The sequence below is a fragment of the Topomyia yanbarensis genome, unplaced genomic scaffold (assembly GCF_030247195.1).
Source record: "Topomyia yanbarensis strain Yona2022 unplaced genomic scaffold, ASM3024719v1 HiC_scaffold_141, whole genome shotgun sequence".
In the NCBI taxonomy this organism is placed as follows: Eukaryota; Metazoa; Arthropoda; class Insecta; order Diptera; family Culicidae; genus Topomyia; species Topomyia yanbarensis.
In genome coordinates this window covers 38,199-61,181 of record NW_026683318.1, presented here as the reverse complement: position 1 = coordinate 61,181, position 22,983 = coordinate 38,199, and the positions used below count along the sequence as shown (strand labels likewise).

The 22,983-nt window shown below is 35.6% G+C and overlaps 3 non-coding genes across 3 annotated transcripts; 1 reads left to right on the top strand and 2 right to left on the bottom strand.

Annotated features, from left to right (window-relative positions):
* Window positions 1–3,371: 3,371 nt before the first annotated feature.
* Window positions 3,372–3,444, bottom strand: Trnaa-agc (transfer RNA alanine (anticodon AGC)). Its single transcript has one exon. It is a non-coding gene; the product is annotated as a tRNA-Ala (tRNA).
* Window positions 3,445–4,277: 833 nt separating this feature from the next.
* Trnak-cuu (transfer RNA lysine (anticodon CUU)) lies at window positions 4,278–4,350 on the bottom strand. Its single transcript has one exon. It is a non-coding gene; the product is annotated as a tRNA-Lys (tRNA).
* Window positions 4,351–19,710: 15,360 nt separating this feature from the next.
* On the top strand, window positions 19,711–19,782 carry Trnam-cau (transfer RNA methionine (anticodon CAU)). The gene has a single exon. It is a non-coding gene; the product is annotated as a tRNA-Met (tRNA).
* The last annotated feature ends 3,201 nt before the right edge of the window (window positions 19,783–22,983 follow it).

Genomic DNA, 22,983 nt, shown 5'->3' with positions numbered 1-22,983 from the left:
AACAATTCGTTTGCCTAATGAAGTCATTTCGTAATAAGCCAACGAAAGTCGTTTCGTGGTTTTCACTAAACAATCGTGATGGAAAATAAAAGTGTTTCAATAGAACTACGAACGATTCATTATATGTACGAAAAATTCGTATATTTTATGAAAATTTTCTGCACGAATCTAATTCCTAGCAATTTACGAATATATTCTATCAGTGTACGATTCCACCATCTTGCACTGCGTACGTGCGATATAACCATAAAAAATCATGTCGCAATACGAAAAAGTGGGACTTATCACGAAAAATTATGGATGGGATGATGGACGAGTTTTGAATCTACTTACGCGAGACTAAGAATGCTAGGCTATTCGAGAGCTCAAAAAACGATAAGACCGCTAGGAAGGCCAGTATCCCGGTGGAACTTCTAAAGTTGGGAGTAACCGGCTGTACAAAGTAATCCACTGCGTGATCGGTACCATCTGGATGAAAGAAATTACGATAGACTGGTTAGATGAACTTATATGACTTATCTACCAGATGGACCACAAACTCGGGTATAATAATTATCGAGGCGTAACTATTCTCTATTCCATATATAAGTTATGCCCTCGAGTTCTGTTTAGCAGCGTTGGTGTTTAGTATACGTTAACTGAATCTTTTACCGGAAAATTCCAAAGAAGGATGATCAACGGCGGGTCAGATTTGTATCCATTAATAAATTCTGGATAAATCCCTGAATATTTTCGTAATCATCATCTATTTGTGGTTTTCAAGGTGGCGTACGATTCAATGAAACGAAATGCTTGAACACGACTTTCCGACAAAACTAATTGCAAAACTGATTCAGGGTGTGTCAAAATCCAGCATCAAAATAATCGGAAAGATATGACAATACTTCTCTTTTTTCAAACTGAAATCAAACCTCATGGAGTTCTATGGAGGATAAGAAAAATATTGCACAATTTTCTGTATACAGATTGTGTACAAAAAGTTTAGGAAGAATAGCTCATGCTGAAAAGAAGGAAAACATCCGATTAATAACAACACAAAGCACAAAAGATAAGACAATTTAATCACCTTCAGTACGTATTAGGATGTATAAATAAATTCCTCTATTACGGTTATTCGGTTAAAGTATGGCATTCGTCCAAGTAACGCTTTCTGCCAAATCGTATTCGACCCAATGGCATTCGGTCAAATGGCACTCGACCAAATTGCATTCGTCCAATTGACGTTCAGCTAAACTACACATTCGGTCAATTGACCCTTTCGGCCAAACGCAATTCGTCCAAATTGCGATTGACCACCCAGAATTCGATCAAATAATCAGACTTACCTAAGTGAATCAACTTTGGCGTTTTTGTACGCGTTAGCGTAAATGTATACGTAGATTCCTCTAACAGTCCACTACACAGTGGGACGAGCCCGGACTTAAGTCCATATATGAATGTTATGCGATATTCTCTCTAGTATTTTTCTCCCAACAGGTGAGCCATCAGAGACATTTTTGCGAGATTTTAAGTGATTTGAACGTAAAATGAATTTTGGCAGCTTTTTTAAGGGCGTAATTCAAGTGTTTTTTTTTTGCATAATTTGACCATAGGAACTACATCCGGTTATTTTCGTTTTTCAAAGAAATGGTTGATTTTATGATTGCATTACTTCACTAAAATTATCGGTGTGATAAAACTACATCATAAAATCGCCAAAAATAAGTCACTAGTTATTTTTGTTAGTGTTTAGATAACAGTTTGTCATGAATTTTTATTGAATTCAAACTTCAAATGCGATAACAACATCGACGCCCGTGAATACCCGCGATTACGCTATACTCATTCGAAAGCTTTTAATTATTTCTTTCAAATGAGTATATGCTAGTTTTGCGAAAACTTGCGATAAGCAGTCAAAATTCAAAAAAACTGTGAATGGAGACGCATGGTTATTACTGATATTGAATTTGACTAATCACTTTGTAGCTAGAATAATGACACGAATACATGCACAATTTTCAAATAGCATTGAGAGCATGATCTACAAGGGTTTTACTAGTGATTAGGACTAAGGAGCCGAGTGGGAAGTATGTTTTTAGATGGTAGAGGTATTAAGACTGATTGAAAATCAGCAAATATTTTCAACCATCTGAAATAGAGTATAAAATGTTTCTGGAACTATTTCTTGCTAACTTGCACAATAACTGTCAAATAGAGTGAACACAGTTGAGTTCTAGTCATTTGGTGAGACTATTTTGATCCGAATTTGCATAGCACTGATATAGCTTAAGGGTATGCGATATTATCCAAATAGAATAAGACCATTTTTAAATGTACCATATACACGAAAAAAGGGTTTTGAATGTATTTTCATTTATGATATGACATAAGCAATCTAAGTAACTTAGAACACGAAAAAATCGTTAATAATATTGTTGATTAATGAATGTAATTAAACATTCCACTAAGATGCTCAATATGTTTGTTTTGAAAATGATAGAAAATGTAGCTTTCATATCAAGTAACCCACTAACGAAATAAATATTCCAAAATTAGTCGAACACATCTTATTTGATTCGTAAAAACAAAATAGTCATTTCTGCAGCCCCATAATGAGTTGTCAATTAATTCATTTCAATATGGAAAATAAATTCCAAAATTACTATTGAAAAAAATCATTATAAAAGAAAAAAACTTACTTTTGAGCCACTCTAATAAGTAGTAAAGCTAATTTCTATTTGTATAATTAAAGTAGAAATTTAGCGCACAAAAACTTTTTTTAAATTTTTTTTGTATCTTCACTACAAAATAATTCTTTGAGCCACCCTAACGTATAATGATTTTTTTTTACATGTGTTAATATTAAAAACGATTTAATACACGAAAATTAATATACACAAATTTTAAGAACGACTTCGAAAAAAAAATATTTTTGAGACACCCTAATGAATAGTAAACGCTTATTTTTGACATGTTTTAATATCAAAAACAAATTCAGCTTACCAAAATTACATAAAGTCGTCCTATTTAAACCGACACGGCAAAGTTTGGACTTTTATTCTAAGTCGTCCCACTATGCACTAGGGTTACTGATACAATCGTCACAGTTTGTTGGCCTTGGTCTCCTAACCTAATTGAATATAAGATGAAAGCAGCTAAAAGCAACGTCGGAAGCTGATTCAAATGTAAGACTATCTTTCATCCGACATTTACGAATTTAGTTTCGTGAAAATCGATCAAGCTATTCCTGAGATAGGCGTCTTAGAATTGATCACATACAAACATACGTTGTCCCAATTCGTCTAGCCGAGTCGACTGGATCACGGAAAAGATCTTCACAATTTAAGCGTTTGTTTAAAAGTATAACTAACACATGAAAAAAAAACTATTTTTGGAGATGCGGGGCATCGATCCCCGTACCTCTCACATGCTAAGCGAGCGCTCTACCATCTGAGCTACATCCCCTTCATGGTAATGTAGTTAATGCAGATTGAATACTGATGAGACCAATGACACCTATGGGGATTTATACATATTATAAATTGAATATATGTTGGTAATGTGGCATTAGCAATTTGTTTCGTATGAAAAATAGAATGATGATCAAAATAGCCTAGCCTAGACCGATAATTTGGACACTCAGTTCGAGTTTTCGTTGCGCCCAAACACGAGCCTTTCACCGTTTTCAAGCCATTTGTGTTATTATGTTGGTTCTTAAGATTGAAGAAAAGATTTTAATTCCAATTTATATGCATACCACCAATTGTAGGCCGAGTAATTAATGAACTACCTCCCCAATGGGGTCAAAGTAGGCCCTTTACTCTAACGAGTACCACATACAATTCGGCAAAAATTACGCTAGGGTATGGTTTTTGTTTTAGTGTTTCGGACTCTCCTCGTCAGTAACTAGCACCAACTGTTGTCTAGTTAGACGATGTGCCCAAATTAGCACTAGTTATACACTATAATCCAAAAAGTCACACGTCTTGTGTGAACACTAAACAACACGTGTGACTCTTTGGATTTTAGTGTCGAACTAGTGCTAATTTGGGTACTAGTTTATATACATCGTCTAACTAGACACCCAGTTGGTGCTAGTTACTGACGAGAAGAATCCGAAGCACTAAAACAAAAATCATACTTTATGTAAGGTCTTGTGCCCATATGCACAAAAAATTTGGTCTTGTCCAAAATTTTCCCATTTGGGAATTTGCAAAAATTACGTTGTTTTAACGTGCATTTATTTAATCATTATAAAAAAAACTTTCAACATGAAGATTAATCACGAAAAAAAATCTCGCCCAACGTGGGGCTCGAACCCACGACCCTGAGATTAAGAGTCTCATGCTCTACCGACTGAGCTAGCCGGGCAGATAAACATTTATCTCCCAAGTTTCCTACACCCTGCCCGATCCGTACTCTGCTTAAGATGACCTTCAAATCTGTTTCCTTTTAAATTTTGGTACATTTCACCCCATGAACACCCGCCAACCAACAAACCAACCATGCTGTCCACACTCGACCCTCGAACATTTCCCATTTTTTTCCGTGGGTGGTGAAACGAATAGCGTAACATAATTGCTTAATTTTCTCTAGTTCTTTTCTTCCACCGGCTAGATTGCCAAAGAAAAAAAAACTTGCAGCTTGCTGCTGCCCTCCTTCACACGTGCCATTTCATCGTGTCCTTTACAGCCCATCTGTGATGACCGCCATAAATTTACGAACGCCTCCGAAATTATTGCCTGCTGCCTGTGCGCGCTCCTTTTTGTGAAGAGTTCTCCTTGTTGTTGGCTCGTGGCTGGCTGGCTGACTGGCTGGTCATTCAGCAGTGGAATGTGTTTTTTTGCGCTTCCACCGGCTACCGACATTCTCGTGCCTCTGTCTCGGGGAAAAAGGATCTCTCTTGCTCTGCTCGGTCAAGAGGTAGACATTGCGGGCGGTCGTCCTTTGAAGTTTGTCCGGCATGGATTGTGTTTGTGTTTGCCTGCTGCACTATACTATACTGTTTTCTTATATGGACGTCGCAATCTTCTGTAAGTCCAGCGACATGGAGTCGCACTTTTACCTGCAACTCATGCGTACATACCTATATGTTTTATGTATAATGTATTTTAGTTCGTTATTTATTCATCGGGAAGTTCTCGTACTTCAATCGCCTCCGCGTTCTCCGACGACGGTGGTGATCGACTCCGACGAGTACGAATTGGCACCGCTCACCGACGCATCAATAATGCAACGGCGGGTTGTTCTGGTGTAACGTAACTCAAAGCTATTATGTGCACTCGGAGAAGGGATCCACCAACTCCGAGCAGAGCATCGATCCGGAATGCCGCACCGAACCATCGGCGCGTGGAGTACAACTTTTCTATTTGTCATTGCAAATTCTATCATTTATCATGTTTGCCAGTTTTATTGTTTGTGCGAAATGGATATAAATTGCACATCTCTTTGGGTGAGCGAGGGGTTAAGGTGGAGATAAATTGGTTAGTTCTAAGATCACGGTGCTCTTCGCTATTCTTGCTGGAGGGGTTCTTGAGTGTTCGTACTGATTAATGGTGTAGAATCAATTTATCGCTTCTGGTGGTAGTTATGTGGTTTTATGTGTCAAATTAATGTCGAGGAGTGGAAGTGATTGGATTCGGGTACGAATTGAAGTGTCTAGAAAAATTAAGCAAAATTTTTTTTTTTTATTTGTGAATTTAAACCTATAAATTTCAGTTGAGGCTGGTGGAGTTTACGTCATTTTTTACATATAAGCTTTTACTTGCATTATTTACCCAACGTGAAAGCGTAGCTGGCAATTCAAGACACAAAGTTAGAAGCTTTCCAGATTATTTTTTCTATTATTTGAAAGTTTCGGTTTATTTAAACAGATACTACGCATTGTTGTAATTCAATGCAGTTGTTAGTTTACGTGAACAACTCTGTACTGAAGCAAAACTTAAAATGCGATCTAAAATTAAGACGCAAATTTTCAATTCATTCAGTCAAAAATCGATTTTTTACATTCCTTATAAAAGAAATGTACAGAATTCGCTTAAACTTTCAAGAGTTGTTCCGAGGCCTGGAGGGCCGAGTTTTATATACCTATCGGCTCAGCTCGACGATTTGGGACAATGTCTACCGTAGAGAAGGGGACCGGCAACAAAACTCCTACTATTTAAAACGGAAGGTGGAATTGATCGATTGATTTTCTATCACCTATTCTAAATAAGATAGGAAGTGAGGTTGAAAATTGTAGTTTGACAAATTCGATAGTGTGTGAAGTAGAAGTGTGCGCCGCCGCGCCACCCCGCCGATTTCAGGGGCCCTATTCTCGCAGCCACGTCACCTAGTGACTAGAAGGAAATTTTGTTCTAGTCACTGGGTGACGTGACTGTGAGAATGGGGCCTCAGGTAAAAATTATCGACGCACTGACCATTTTTGCCTGAAATCGGTGGCGTGGGGCGGCCGCGCACCACTCTAGTGTAAAGTGCCCAAGCAACGACTACGATTATTTGCATAAGCATAAGCTTTTACAGGTGCCCTTTTTGGTTGCAATACTAGCTCAGTGATCGTTGACATATACCTATTTGCAACGAATTAGGTTGCAGAAACTTTTAGTCGACAACCGGTGGTACGCGGGTATTATGTTGATTTCTGCAAAATAATGAATAACTTTCAATGGCTTTTGCAAAATTAAGAGTGTACAATAGCGATTATTACATTAAATGTTATACGATACGGTAAAAATTTTCTACTACAAACGCATTAAATGCGTTTTATGGTAGTAAAATTTTAAAATATCTTGAAAACGACTACATTCTGGAACGATCATTTTGATTTGAAATTATTTTTTTTCTCAAATAAAATGCATTTCAACAATATGTTTTCAAGTTTTCGTTATGAAAACTTTTTGTTGATAGCTCCACCATGATGAAATCACTTTTTAAATATATCAGCTTTTTTTATTCATTTCGTTTACTTGATAAGCACAAATGCGTTAGCTTGGCGGTGCCAAATTCTTTTGTTTTTTACATCTTAAAACTAGGAGGTTACAATGTTGAAATTTTTGTTTATGAAAGAGAAAAAAAAATGTACAGCTATCATAAGACTAGAAATAAGATGCTATATACAAGAGAGGGGCAAAAGTTATTTTAGCTTTTGTTGACAAAGTTAAAAAAATGTAATTCAATTTATTAATCAGGTTAAATTTTTTGTGAGCGTGGTACTTTTTTTCGGTGTGCATTTTTATGCAATGAAGGATGAATTCCCTGGAACTCATTCTCGTATAGTGTTGTTATGCAAATAGAGCAATTTTTGTTAAAAAAATATATGCAAAAACACGTTGCTCTTTCAAAAACTACTCTTGATACTTGTAGGAAACATGGAAATTTATAAACTGAACACACCTGTAAAATATCGGTCATAGTCAAGTTTTTTGGTTTTTCAGACGTTGTCAAAAGGAAGTCGAGTAATTTTATTAAATCTGAATCATAGCTTACCGTGCATGATTTGAAATCTTTCAAATTGAATCTAGGTTTTCTGCACATTTATTATGTGTAGTTCTTGCGTCGTGATTACGCATTGTTCTGCCATAGTTAATCGGCTACAGTCGCGTGGTGTAAATACAAATTCCGATGGTATCTCGAGAAGAATTGCAAACAAATCTTATTATTCGAAATCTTGTTCCTGTCTTCAAAACCAGTCTTCCCATGAACATCGACAAGTTTGCACCCGTGTACAAAATTTCGTGCACGCGTTCAACCTCACACATGCTTTGTGTACAGGTTCGCATCGAACACCGATCCCAAGCGAACAATGTGCAAACTTAGGTTTAAACATCATGTACGTACACCGTGTGCGTACTTAAGAAAGGCACACACAAAACAGAATGAGTCAATGATGGGTGAGAGAAAGAGAAAACTAGTATCAAGAACCTGTGTGTACAAACACCGCGTACGTACATGGGGTTCGGTTGTGCAGACGAACATGTGCTCGTGTTTTGGTACGCGCGTTCGAGTTTGCACACGAAATGATGGTGTAGGATGATCACAGAACTAGAGCGAACATGGTGTTCGATGTTTATTTGGGAAGACTGTTCAAAACATTGATTGATCGAAATGTTTATTTTTACGTGAGAATGCTATATTAAAATGTTTGTAGAAAAAGTTTACAACGCATCTAAAAATATTACGTAATTCACTACATTCAGTGGTACAACATTCCTAACTTAGTTGTCTATTTCTGGTTGAATTTACCGAAACCAACATTCAGTTTCAACGCCTCACTCATTCATTTACTTCCCAAAAAGTTTAGAGGGAATATTAGACCGCCCAGAAAAATAATGAATTTTTGAAAACTCAATCGGCCCACCCCTGATTCGATTACTAGTGCCACCAGGAGTACTTGCACTAAATTTGAAGCAAATCGGACAAGTCTAGCTACCGGACCAACGCTCCTGAAGTTTGCATGGGATTTTTCGACAATTTACATGGAGAAAACCCACTAATTCGCATTTTTGCCGTTAGATGGCACTGTATGCATCGTATTATCACTGTAAGTGAAAATAAGACAGATAATTTAATTGTCTACAACTTTGTCGAAGACTGCTAGTCAATCCGGCTTTGGTAAAACAAGTTATTAAAATTTTAACGAAGTGATGTCTGAGTCACTTTTCCATGGGGCCTAGTTGTGCTTGGTTGTGTATCAGTACTCGATTCCCACGAAATATACATTTTTGTGAAATAACCGTTAGGTTTAGCTCATTAGCATGTTCACAAGAATTGTAGTAAATAATACGAGTCATGTTTTGGTTGAAAAATTTTAGTTCCAACTGTGACCGCATAGAGGGCGCCAACACTAACTTTTCATAGAAGAGAGATAGAATATCAAAATGTTCGGAAGAATTATTGAAAAATGCCTGCTCTACAACTTTGTAGAAGACACCTAATATCTATCTCTTTCCGTTGAAAAGTTAGTGTTGGCGCCCTCTATGCGGTAACAGGTGGAACTAAATTTTTCTAACCAAAACATGACTCGTATTATTTACTAAAACTCTTTTGAACATTCTATTAAGCTAAATTTAACGGTTATTTCACAAAAATGTTTAGTTCGTGGGAATCGAGTACTGATACACAACCTTGCACTGCTAGGCCCCATAGAAAACTGACTCAGACATCACTTCGTTATAAGTTTAATAACTTCTTTTAGCATAGACGGATTGACTAGCAGTCCTCGACAGAGTTGTAGACAATTAAATTATCTTTCTTATTTTCACTTACAGTGATGATACGATGCATACAGTGCCATCTAGCGTCAAAAATGCGAGTTAGTGGATTTTCTCCATGTAAATTGTCGAAAAATCTCATACAAACTTCAGGCACGTTGGTCCGTTTGGAACAAGTACTCCTGGTGGGACTAGGAATCGACTCAGGGGTAAGCCAATAGGGGTCATTTTTTTCCTGTCACTCTAGGGAATATACATTCATTTACCAACCAAAGCATTCATTTGTTGTTATGTAGACAGTTTGAAGACAAAAGATGGCGTCATTTACATTTTCGTGCATAAGTGAACCGCGTAATCTATATCTGGTGCACTTTTGCTCGATAATCCCTCTCTAAGTTAGTCTAGAAAACAAAACTCAGTTTGCTTCTAAAACCGAACATATGCGAACGTGAACTCGCTGTATCGAAATAACGAATGAACCACAGAAACGAACCAAACAGTTCATTCAACGCGGTTGACATGAATTGATTTTGTTACTCTTTCAAGCTAACGCAGGGATGGAAATTTTTTTAAGCTAGAATATATATGTATGCCTATTAGACCGGCAACAATTTTGACTGCAAATTCATCCGATTTTGCAGTAAAAAGATTTTATCATATAAAGTTATGTAGTGCCTCTCTTTCTCGTACATGCTCAGAAGGAACCATCCATAAATGACGTAGCATTATATGGGGGAGGGGGGAGTTTTGTATTTTGTGATGATGTGTGACGACAGGGGGTAGGGGGTCATGTCATGATACGTAGCTTTTTTAAATGGGAATAGTGGTTGACTAGATGTCACGACAACCTTACCTGTTTCATCTATTTAACATCGTGTTTTATTTTTTTTAAATTTTTACGGGGTTTGTCCCCGGGGGGAGGCTTACCGTCAAGCTACGTAATTACCACGGGGGGTATTTAGAGGTTTGGAACGAAATGCTACGATGGGGGAGGGGGGTGTTAAAATTCACTCAAAAAATGCTACGTCATTTATGGATGATCCCGAATAGGAATTTTCAAAAAATCAGTTGGTCTTCAAAGTTAAATAACTTAGTCGAAGAACCTTCAATCAATATGGAATGTTCAACAAAGTTGTTCGTTCTAAATTGAGCTACGCGACCATAAATTTTGAGGTATGCAAAGTTACTGTGAAATTTTTTATTGGATTGTAAGTTTTTATTTCCGAGTTTCCATATATATTACTATAGAAACTTTAAATCTCTTGTGGGTGAACTGCAGCTAACGCAAAAAGCTCATATTTAGTATATGATCTGTACATCCAATTACCATTTGAATTAGCAGTGTTCCGAAAAAAGTCTAAATCAGTATATGTTTGAATCCACTATCGATTCGAAAGGGAGAAATGGTTTAAAAAAGAGTTCAAGCTAATTGATTTTTTTATGTTGCGTTGTTCGTTTGAATAGTTTCTTTAATTTATTTGTTTGTATCATTAATGATATACATTTTTTTTTTATATTTTTCATTTTTTTATTCATTGTATTTTTTCTTTTCCTTCTCTCGGCATATCGAAGTATTTTCATACATTTTTTCATATGCACCTCTAACAGAAAGTTGCTTTAAAATGTTGATTGCAATACGCCTCAATAGTGATGCATCGAGGAGACCGGGAGGGCTTTTTAGGGCTTCTTTTATGTTATATGATTTTTCCAACTCTCACCAGCCCAAACCAAAGTTCAACCATTAGTTAGTATTGGTATTATATATATGGTATTCGGAACACAAATATTATTTTTTCATGGGCTGTTTGATTTTGTCTTTCTCGTCTTTCATTTCGATTCTTTTGCCGTTTTGTTCTTGATTGTCACAATGTCTAATGACTTTCTCCAATATATTGTAGTATACGAGTCGTACGTCTATCCTTTACTGAACGTATGTCTAATTATTGTGCTGTTTCATCGTTTGCTATTTCACGATAACACGAATCTTGTCGTAAACGTGATCAATCATGCATACCCACGTCCATAATCTCGCAAGCATGAAATCCTCCTGATCATTAGGTTAATGTTTGGCGCTTACGAATATTACTAACGCGGTCCCAAGGCCCAACATACAGACGTCTACGAAATCATGAATCATTCTCGTACAAGAGCTCCCAAACTAAAAGACGAAACCTATATAAACAAGATAAAAAGTGCCAGGGTGCCATAACTGGGGACTTCAGTGAGAACGGAGAGCTCACTTTTGCAGAACGACGATCCGCGCGAAAATTCAAAAGACATCACGAATATGAGAACGATTACACGGTTATATAAACGAAATCCAACATGCGAGGTTATTCAAACGCTAGCATTCACGGCATAAAAATACCCACACGATCTAACACGTTGACTTAAAACCGCTTGTGTCCTTCGCGATAATAAAAATCGGGTCACGCATGCGACCATGCAATCGCGATCATCTGCACACACTTAAGCCCGCGATCTCGCATACAAATAAACGCTCTGGTGATCGTGCTCATATTATCAGGAAAGGTTTGCGCCCGGAAGCCTGCAGTCTCGTCTGAAACAACAAACTCAGATACACTAGAAGTGCTAGGACGCCATGACCGGATACTCTAGTGACATGGGAAAGCTCACTTGAAATCACGGGTTGCGCGAGCATTCAAAAGCCCATGCGAATATGCAAGCACACGGTTATACAAATGAATTTATACACGCGAGGTTACATACACGTTACACACACGCCTACGCTCTCAAACCCGTTGGCATACAAACGCTCGAACGCTGCGTGGTAATACAACATTGGTCGTTTGATCGTGATTAGATGAGCTTTCTAACACCTATGAATTTATTCAAGCACGATTATTCAAACGCGCGTTCCCACGCAATCTAGAACACCCTCACGTCCGCAAGACCCTAGCGTCGGTGCTAGCAGCCTAGATCCATGCTTTCAGTAGGACCATTCTAAAGAACATTCGCTCGTTGGCACTGGACAACACTGGACCGGGAAATCTAGCGAAATGAGGTAGCTCACTGCAGCGTATAAGGTGTGATAGACTTACAACTACGCTATAGCCGCCCCATAGTCGAATTAACGTAACAGGCCTACTTGGTCGTTAGCTAGAGGTTAAGACCTGACAAGTCAAATGACTTGTGTGAACGCCTAAATAACTGATGTCTCGGGAAGTACAGAACTTTTGGTTTGCAAATTTAGTACAATCCAAATTTTCTCCTCAGCGCAGACCTGAGCATTGCACAGTGGTTTTGTGGAACTTTATAGAATGGATCCATTTTTGCCAATTGACATGTTGTACACTGTTTATATGAATAAAAAGCACCATCTGTTGGCGACATTCCTGTTTTAAGAAATTGGTCATAGTAGGCTATAAAAAATCTAACTTTCAAACGAAAAGAGATAGCGTGAGTGTCTTCGATGAAGTTGTAGTTGAATTCTACTGAAGACATCTTTTCTCTGTCGCTTATAGTTATCGATTCAATTCAAATTTTTAGGATTAACATTTTTGTTTCTCATTTCTCTCAGTTACAATGCGCAGAAACATTATTCAATGTGGCAAAATACACAACTTTGCTCAAGAGACCAAATCGCTACGGGTTGCTTGTGACAGGTTCTGTGTTTATGTATAACTTAACTATGAGCAACCACTATAATTATATCATACTCTATTCGGAAAATGTCGGATTTTTCCTTCAAAATGGTAATACAAACGTTTGCCCATAACTGTTGAAATTTTTGTGTCAGTATATTGAGACAAACTGCTCTTCTTCAAAATATCCAAAAGTATTTCTAAAGTCCTCTTAATGAAAAATCATGATTGCAAAAGTTATATAAATAAAACTATTTTTTAAGAAGCATCCCGATTTTTTGGTAGATTTCTTGTAAAATGAAAACTACAAAACATAGAGTTCCAGTGTCGAAAATTCTTCTGAAAAATGATCAGTTATTTTTAATAACAACCAAGCAAACCACAAATCGCGTAATAATGTAGAGAAAGACTCTTAATATGTCTACAAAGAATCAAAATCGTTACGTCAGTCGAATTTTGTCTGACGAAATTGATTTATTATCGCATATTGCTAGAAACATGATTTAAATACGACATTTGATTTAGAATCGCATTGGTGTTCGAATAAATCGTGTTCGATCGGAGTTGTCCGTAGAGCACTGACAAGCTATAAAAATATAGCGACAAATATTTAAATTATTAAAACTCGTACTTCTGCTCACATTCGATCTTATTTTACTTCGATCAACGTCGTAGTAACAACTTCAAAAAATTCATTGTAGTCGTTCCAATCTGTGGGAATAGTCAGCTAGCAACATACACATATGTACGACTTCGATATACATCACACTGACTTCAAAAAGTTAGATGCGACTTAATATATCACAATATATAAGAAAACTTATTTCGCGAATTTACTCACGACTTATCTCATATATTTGGAATGAAATTGCTGCATATATAGCACATGTTTATCGGAATAGGAATATCTCTACTTGAAGATAAGATTCGATTACGAAATAGTGTCACATTTAAAACAATTGAAATAGTTCTGTGTAGTAAGTCCTGGAGTGACATTGCGCATCTTGAAACGAAAGGTTTATTGTATGAAAGCTTGTATGAAACAGTCGATTCGAAATGGTTCCATAATGTCGCCCCTGTTCTACAAACCAAATGTCGCAGTTCGAATCTCATTTTAATTAATATGAAAAGATCTCTAAGGGTTCGGTTTGGCAATCGGTTTACAAAATCAGTATATTCGCTTTTTTCTCTACCCAAACCAGCTTTTTTCGTATTTTGTTATGCTGGAGATAATTGATGTGCCCGATTAGTTTTTATAATTTGATCTTCTTTACCGACGATTCAGAGTAAATCGTATATAGTGTTCCGGAATCGCGTTCTAGTTATGGATATCGTATATAATCTGAAATTGTTTCGCACTTCCAATCGTAAATACATTCTCTAGAATCGCTTTAATACTAATAATAATCAGTTTAGTTTAACATTTTTGGGTCTTCTTCAGGTTCTGCTTGACAATGGACCAATATTCCAAATGTCGCTTTTCAAACCATAGGTACAGAAAGCCTGCCAAACCAGATATTCCTGTGTGAACTTCGATAGCTTCATATGCTTGGAAATATCGGCCACTGTTCCTTACAGTTGCCATTACGTTGGTGACAGTTGATTTGGTCACTTTTAACGGTTTCAATATCTTGGCGTGCAAGTAATTCGAACTCAGGCTATACGCGAGCAAAATTTCTCCGTGATGCTCCTCTTGCTTTTAAAACTGAAGAGCAAATGTCAAATATAAGAGGCATCTTTCTGCATGTAGGCAAAAGAGGGTACCTTTTAAATATCTCGCCGATATCTTTAGTGGCATTGAAAGTAACCAATTTATCAATATTTTCATATTTATCCTAAAGTTGGTATTGCATAATTGTTTTTGAATCTTTGTCTGGTTTCATCTAGAATTCGTTAAAGAAGCAAAACATTCGACCAAGTCGGTGCGTTACAACATTGTCAGTCTCTGAAAATACAACTCCTCATTTGTTCGGTAGTGTTGCTGACTTTTTTTGGTTTCAGGGAAGACTGGTTCAAGTGATTTTTGCGAGTTCTTCATTTATATATTTGGTAAAATATTATTGAAGAACTCATAATTGAAACTTTGCACAAATAGCGAAAATAGTATCAAAATGGAAATGTAATAAATTTAAATAGAAATATAAAGAACATTCAATGAAGGCAGCATTTAAAGAGCGAAAAAAGGGACCGGCGAGGAAAAATTAATAAATAGATAAAATGGAACAATAGAAGAAAGCTACAAAATGACATTTAATATAATGGAAAAATATTAGTAATATGCAAATAGTCAAAAACCTACCAATATCAAAAATAGAAAAATCCAAAACGGAGAAACAATATAGAATAATATATGAACAAAATTAAGACAATGGAAAAATTTGAAAAAAATCAATGTATATGAACAATTTGAATAAATAGAAAAAAAAAGACCGATTGCATAATTAAAACAATCAAATTAAACCAAGGAAATTAAAAAGGAAACCAGACAAACATTGAAGAAATGCGGGTAAATAACGAAATGAAATATAAAACGCCATGAACATGGAATGCGGTAAAAATAGCAGAAGAATTAAAAATGAATACAACAAAAAATATAAAAACAAGAATACAATAATCAAATATAGAAATGAACTTAATGGCTCCACTGAGATAGATGTAAAAATAGCAATTATATAAAATGTCTATAATATAAAAAATAGTATCATATTAAAAAATGGAAAGCATGAAAACAAGAAAGCAGGAAAATGTTAAAAATGTTCCAAAATAGAAGAAATGATAAAGTACAAGAATGGAATAAAAATAAATAAAATTATTATGAAAAATAAAAAATAATTGGAAGCAATTGGAGAGAATAGACTGAAGAAAAAATAGACAACAAGAATAAGTGGAAATAATCAAATACAGACAATTGTGGAATCAAAGAAAGTGTGTGAAATCAAAATGATTTAAATGGGTAATAAAGAAAATCCTAGAAGAAATGTAGAAAACAGGAATGTTATCATAAAGAAACACAAGAGAAAATTAAAAAAAATAGATCTATATAAAGTAAGAGCGGAAAAAATTAAAGTTTGATTAAATGGAAAACCGAAAACATTCACAAATCACAAAAAGATCAAATTAAAATAATAAGAAAAATATACAAATGAAAAAGGTAACAAAATAGAAAATATGCAATTTAAAATTATTCGAATGGGTAAAAATGGAAAATACTAACGGTAATGAAATATAGCAATAAACCAAAATGAGAGAGTATTGAAAAAAATCCATACACAAGCATAAATTTCATAACTGATGAATGGACATCAGAAAATTTCGCTACACGAAAAAAAAGATGAAAATATTTTTTAAGCCAATGAGAGAAACCTAAAATGAAAAATATAGAAAAAAGGTGGATTCAAAAATACTAAAATAAGTTTATTGGAAGATATGAAAAAATACAAAGAAACAATAGAAAATACAAGTTTAGTTTAATAAATTAAATAAATTTAATGAAATCAACTAAACAAACGAATACAAACAAAAACAAATAAAACGATAGATAAAATGCAAAAATGGAAAAAAATGAATAAATAAAACTTATTGAAAAAATGGGACAAATGAAAAAAATAGAACAAATTTTTAAAAATGATGCAAAAATGGTAAGAATAGAAAAAGGAGAATATGGAGCAAAATATACAAAAAAGTAAAATAAGAATGAATGAAGAAAATATAAAGAATACACACCCTAGATGAAATTGGAAAAGAAACAAAAAAGCAAATATGGAACAAGAGAGAAAAATTGAAAAATTCATTTAAATTGAGAAAGAGAGTGACAAAAATTTTCAAGTTCGGGTTATTTAAAAAATATTTTTCAAGCGAATACGAAAAATTACTGTGGATCGTTTTCTTCGTGGATTTTCATGTTCTTTCTTGATTTGTGGAGTTATTCAGAATTCAAAAAATGAATCGCGATTGGACTAATGATTCAAAAAACACCGTTTTTTAAACCCCTCCACATATTGAAAGTTTCGAATGAATTAGTGAAATATGAAACCAATAATACAGGACTATCAATACTGACCAGGTCAATTCTTAATATTATGTCCGAAGCGAAAGTTTCAAATATTTTTTAAGACTGGATTATTCATTAAAATTTATTAATTTCAATAATGCCTTATCAACACTTGTATATTCTGCATGCGCTCGATTTTTTTTTTAAATGCGGTTCCCGCACGAAGTTTACAAGTTTTCAACGTTCGGAACGGTAAATGTCGAAAATTTCATTTGTCGATGCATTACAGACACATAGACACTGTTTGTTTTACAAGGAAGGAAATTCGTTTCTCTGTAAAACACCACGAAATCAGATAATAAGATTGTTATTATTATCAATTTGTTAAAATCAGAAGACTACTTCGGTATTAAGTGCTAGCTCAGTGTGTCTGTACATAATGACAGTGCAACTGAAGCTTTTGGAAGTGTAATAGAACGACACAATTTTAGTTATCTTAATTGAAATTCGAGAACATGTTTTGCATATCGACAAAACCTAGAAACGCTTTGTGAAATCCCACAGTGTAAGTGTAGAGGTACCTGCCTAACTATAGTTTTAATCCTCCGAAATCGGATTAGCAGTGAACATAATAATCATCTGCTTATATGTTAATAATTGAAACAAAATCCGAAACATGCTTATCTTTTCTGGCCCAGCTAAGTTCGAAAAGCCGTCCCCTTTCATGGTAACCTGTGCAAGACCCGGGCACTCTAATCCCTACGTGTAATGTGTTGTGGTCTTGCTTGGGAAAATATTTGTTTTAAACCGAACTAAAATTTACAGTACACCATACATACTGAATCTGCATGGGAAATTAACTGATTTTTGTTTTCTCTTTATTTTTTTTTCAGGTTGGTAAAAACGACATCAGTTGCTGTCCTTCAAACGGATGGATTAGTTTTTTTTTCTCCGAACATAGAATCTTTCATCGATGAGATTCACTTTCATGTGCAACGTCCGTACACATCAATTCTGATGGCAATGTGAAAAGTACACTCACTACAATTATGCTTCAGCTGATCTACTCGCTGGCACGGTTTCCAGAACACAGGACCCTAAATAATGCAATGTTGCAATCACATAATCCCAACGGTTGCAATCAGTCAGTAATATTATTCAATTATTAAAACTGTCATGATCGGTACCGCCTGGAATTACCCGTGTCAAATGGTACGACTAACCGAGCGATGGTTCAACCTAATGATATTGAGAAATTATCTTCTTTCCATGTGGTACGTGAACGATGAAGAAAAGTGGTGCTAATTTTTCTAGATGATTGAAAATTGCAGCCATTTCTTGTTATGAGGCTTGACTAATGTTTGTTATAAGATTTAGTTTATGGTAGTAGTTTATGGTGCGGTTAAAATGTTACGATTGAATCGTCTATTAGTACTGATTTCGCACGAAAAGTATTGAATAATAATAAATCATTTTAAATTTTAATTTTAATTTAACCTCGTGAAAATTTGAATCTGTGTAGTTCATCAAACTGTAGTTCTTGCAAAATTCAAAATGAGATGAATCTAAGAGAAGCAAATAAGTGTCCAAAACGAGGGTTAATAAATACAAAACATCTCTTGTAACCATTTTTGTTGAGCAGCTATTCTCAAGATTTTCCTAGCTTAATATTCTTAATAAACCACGATAAATGCAATCAACTGTCTACTGTACAAAAGTCAGTGACCTGGCTATAAACCTCTACGCCAATAGCACCTATTAAGGTTTATGTAGAGTATTGTTCTCAGTGGGCACTCACTCCTGAATGGAAGATCTGATTTTTACGACCCATTTAAGGAGAAGCCTGCTAAGAACCTTGGCCCACCAACAATAACTGTACTTCCTCAAGTATGTGTGTACAAACGCAGAGGGCTTAACCAGCTAGCACCCGTCCGTGATTCCTTAAAAACCATAAAGCCTTCGTTGTTCGTTTGTTCCCGACGGCCAGCCGGCCAACCGGTGTAACATTAAAAAGTCGTAAAATAATGATGGTTGTGTCTAGCTTGCTTTGCGCACAAATGTAATATACCATCCATCCTCATTCAGGTGTGTTTGACAGATAGTGCGTGCGGTCCAACCGACACTCCACCAATTCTGTTTGCTGCACCCTGGCAGGCTAAAAAGCACCGCCATAAAACAGATAGTGTCCGATGCTGCTGGAGGCAAACTCCGAGGAAACAAATAATTTTATTACTTTTTGTGTGAGGTTTTCCTTTTTAGAAGTGTCATATATTGTCGGTTCTAATTGAGTGCAGGGCTTGTGATTAGGTTTCCCAACTGGATGATAATCTCAGAAAATACCAATAAAAATCAAGCTTTTGTGTACCGGGCAGGGGGTTGAGTCATATAAATCGAATAGGTACAGTATAACGCAATGGAATTACGTCAAAAGATTCGATCGCCGTTAGATCAGCTTAGGCGGTGTTTTGTGAATAATATAAAAATCTTAATTCAATCTTACGCGGTGCCTGTGTCACCGTTGGTGAATCATTCCGAACTATCTCTTAGAGGCAATGAGAAGAAATTTTCATGCATCATCTACCATCAAGCGGGTAGCTACGGTTAATCAGCAGTTATTTGTAGAAACGAAATAAATTTACGTCACATTTCATAGCAGAAGCGAAAAACTTTCAAGCTTCACTCAAACACATGTGTCCAATCTACCTCATCAGCAGCGGAGCAACACTTTTTTGCGAGCACGTTTTGTCCCTTCTTTGCCTCACCGTTCTTCTATACTGCCCCGACCCGTTGTTTCCCATTCAGGCAGGCAGCCAATGAACGCTGCACGGTGAGTGTGCTTTGTATTCAAGCTCCATGGAAGGGTCGATGTTCCATCGTCATTCGACTGGTAGAATTTATTCCGTTGCTAGCGAAGCTGGCAGATATAAGCAGAGTGGCGCAGTGGAAGCGTGCTGGGCCCATAACCCAGAGGTCCGTAGATCGAAACTACGTTCTGCTATCGTGTATTTTTTTTTGTAATAGCGCATTGCGAAGTTGAACGGAAAATATTTTAATAACTACGCTGCAAACATGAGTGAGTGAATTGGGGCTGAATGTTGGCAACAACATCCCATTGATTAAGTTTATCGTGCAATGATGTGAACTAAATTAGATAACTAATTCTCGGTGTACTTCAGCAATTATAAGATGCAAAAAACTATTTTAAATAAATAAATAAATTTTTATATTTTCTAGTTTGCTTATAATTTCAATATAAGGGTACCGGGAGTAAACTCGACATTACACTTCCTTGAAAACAATTTTTTCCATTTTGAATCAAATTTGAATTCATATTTATACTTTAAATCTCAAGAACAAAAAATGCAAATGTTACGTTTATGCGCTCCTAGAATTCTATGTTGTGTTGATAGAGTATGAATATTGCATCAGCACAAAAGTTTGAGTAAAAACGAAACATTAAAACCCAGCATTTCAAAGTTAGGTCTTCTGCACAAATTGGTTAATCCATTTTTTTCTTTTAGAAAAAAAATTAAGGTTGCATGCTCCCAGGCCTTTGGCTCTCATGCCAAAATACAGTTCGTTTCGATCTAGAGCTAGCTTCTCTGCTTGGCCAACCGAGACATAACTCGTCACCAGCCCATTGCTTTAGGCGTTCACACACGTTGTGTGAACTGATCGGATTTTGTGTCTGATTGGTGTGCCAATTTGGTGTTAGTTCGGATATACAGTGGAGACCCGATTTTATCAGCTTCATATGAAAATTGATAGTTGGTAGTTTGATGGGCTGTAGCAGATGAACCAAGTTGAATTCGAGTAAATCCTTATCTTAGAGATCCGAAAAATGCAAAAACAATTTTTTATTTTTTTTTAAATCTTGCGCTGTTTTTTGTGTTAAGGGGAACTTAAAGTAAATAAACAGAAAAGGTTGCAAGGCTATATCTAAGGAACAAAGAATATTTTAAGAGCTTCGGTTTATTAAAAAGATAGAAAAATATATGTCCCGATTTTATCAATGTCCCTGTTTCATCAGTTTAAAATTCGCCAAGGGTCTGATAAAAAACGGGTCTTTACTGTATCGCCAAACTGGCAGCAATTTGGTGTCAGTTACTGACGAGTGGAAAACGAAACATTAAAATCTGTCTATTTTCCATAAAATGAACTCATTTGGGTGTGTATAAACAATAAAATATTAAATTTCGCTGTTTTGAAAAAAGGTTGTTGGGATAGTCGCTGCACAGTGGTTTATTTTGTCAAAAATGAGGCATACATTTCTCATGCAAACCATGTCACGTGTAACACAGGCACTGGGGGTGAGATGGACACCATGCGTTTCTAGAAATTGGAAAAATTCAGTTAAACTGTACTGTTACTTTATAATTTTAAGGAGATTTCAAATGATTCTGAAAGATACTGAATATATAAGATATGTAACCAAAACATTTTTTTTTCTCGAGAGCACGCTAATAGATATTACTTTTGCCACCAGAAAATACCGATTAGAACAGTTAAATTTTTGACCTCATGGTGCACTTTATTATTTAGCCTTTGACTGGTGAAAAAACAGAAATTTTAATAATTCGATCATAATTTAGGAACATTTTTTAAATTTGGTGTCATGTTCGGTATGACGGACAGGGAAAGATGGACAGGCACGAAAATTGATTTTTTTCGGAACACCACTCAATCAAATGGCAATTAGCTTCAGAAACCGCATTCCAAATTCAAACTTGTTCGGATACTTCTAGTTTACTCACAAGAATTTTTAAATTTGTTTGTAAAAGTATATGAAACATCGGCAATGGAAACAATAAATTTAGTAAAAAATGCTAGCATCATCTTATGTATCAAAAGATGTATAGCTGAGGATGAAAGGATCAATATTGCAGAAGACTGCAAATTGATCTGACTTTAGGGTAAAAGATATTCTAATATAATGTTATATGCTTCCTGTCTTTCTCGCACATGCTAAGAATAGGACATTTCCAAAAATTCCTTTGATCTTCGAAATTGAATCACTTTGTTCGTTATTACAAAAACTACATTACCTGAAGCTTTGACGTATGCAGAGTAACTGTGGTAGTTTTAATTGAACTTTGATTTTTTATTTCCGATTTTCCATACCTTTCACCATGGAAACTTTTAAACTCTTGTGAGTGAACTAGAACTATAGGAAAAAGTTCATATTTGGCATATAGTTTGTAGAGCTAATTACGACTTGATTTAGCAATGTTCCGAAAAAAGTTCAAAAAAGTTGCCGTAGTTCCATTGGACATATGTATTTCTTACGCGAGTACAAAGCAGAAAGCGGTTAAATTGCATACCCTTGGGCTATTTTTTACTATCGCAACATTGCGATGTACCGACAGAAAACTAAATTTATTGATCGAGAAGCGTCTCATGCTGCCCTTGTCCTATGGCTATCTTTACCAATGTCCATCTTACCCATGCCTCTTTTTCACAACCATATTAAACCTCTTTCTTTTTTAAATTTTATTAGTCTAAATTACTATGATCTCAAATCACCGCTTGTGTATAATTTGCTAGCAATGCATCAACGGATGAGTCGAATATGCTATTTAACCTTTAAGGTGTCCGTCTTAGGCACAGTTCCCCTAGATGCATATCCTTTTTGCTTCGAAAAATATGTTTTTAGCATTCTTATATTATCCACAATTTACATTCGAAAAATACCGACAACAAGCAGAACATATTTTAAATTCAAATTATAGAATTCAGTTAACTTACGCTAATTTTAAAACTTCGACATATGCACGACATCTCTACTCTGCAGATCACAGATTGCTTACACTGAAGCAAGTTGCACCGCTAATATTTATAGTTTCTAGTAATTTTGATGTTCCGTTTTGAAGGCAATTTTGATAATATAGACCTTTAGATGCCGAAGAAAGCATTTAAAATTTATTTTCAAAAGTGGAATTTGGTTGGACTTAGTTTGCTTTCTACCTTTTCCCGAGCTGGTCATATTTAGAGTAGACGAATGCACAAAACGGCTATTGAAATATACAAAATAGAACCTAACGACAATTTGCCCAAAAAGAGACTCTGTATCATCTATTGCTATTCCTACAGTGAGGGTGTGTTTGACTCTGTTAAAGAAGTTGGACTATTGAAGTACTATTTAAGAAATTTTAAACAGCAGAGCGCTTCGTTTTTTGTAGGATTTTCGATTGATTGACAC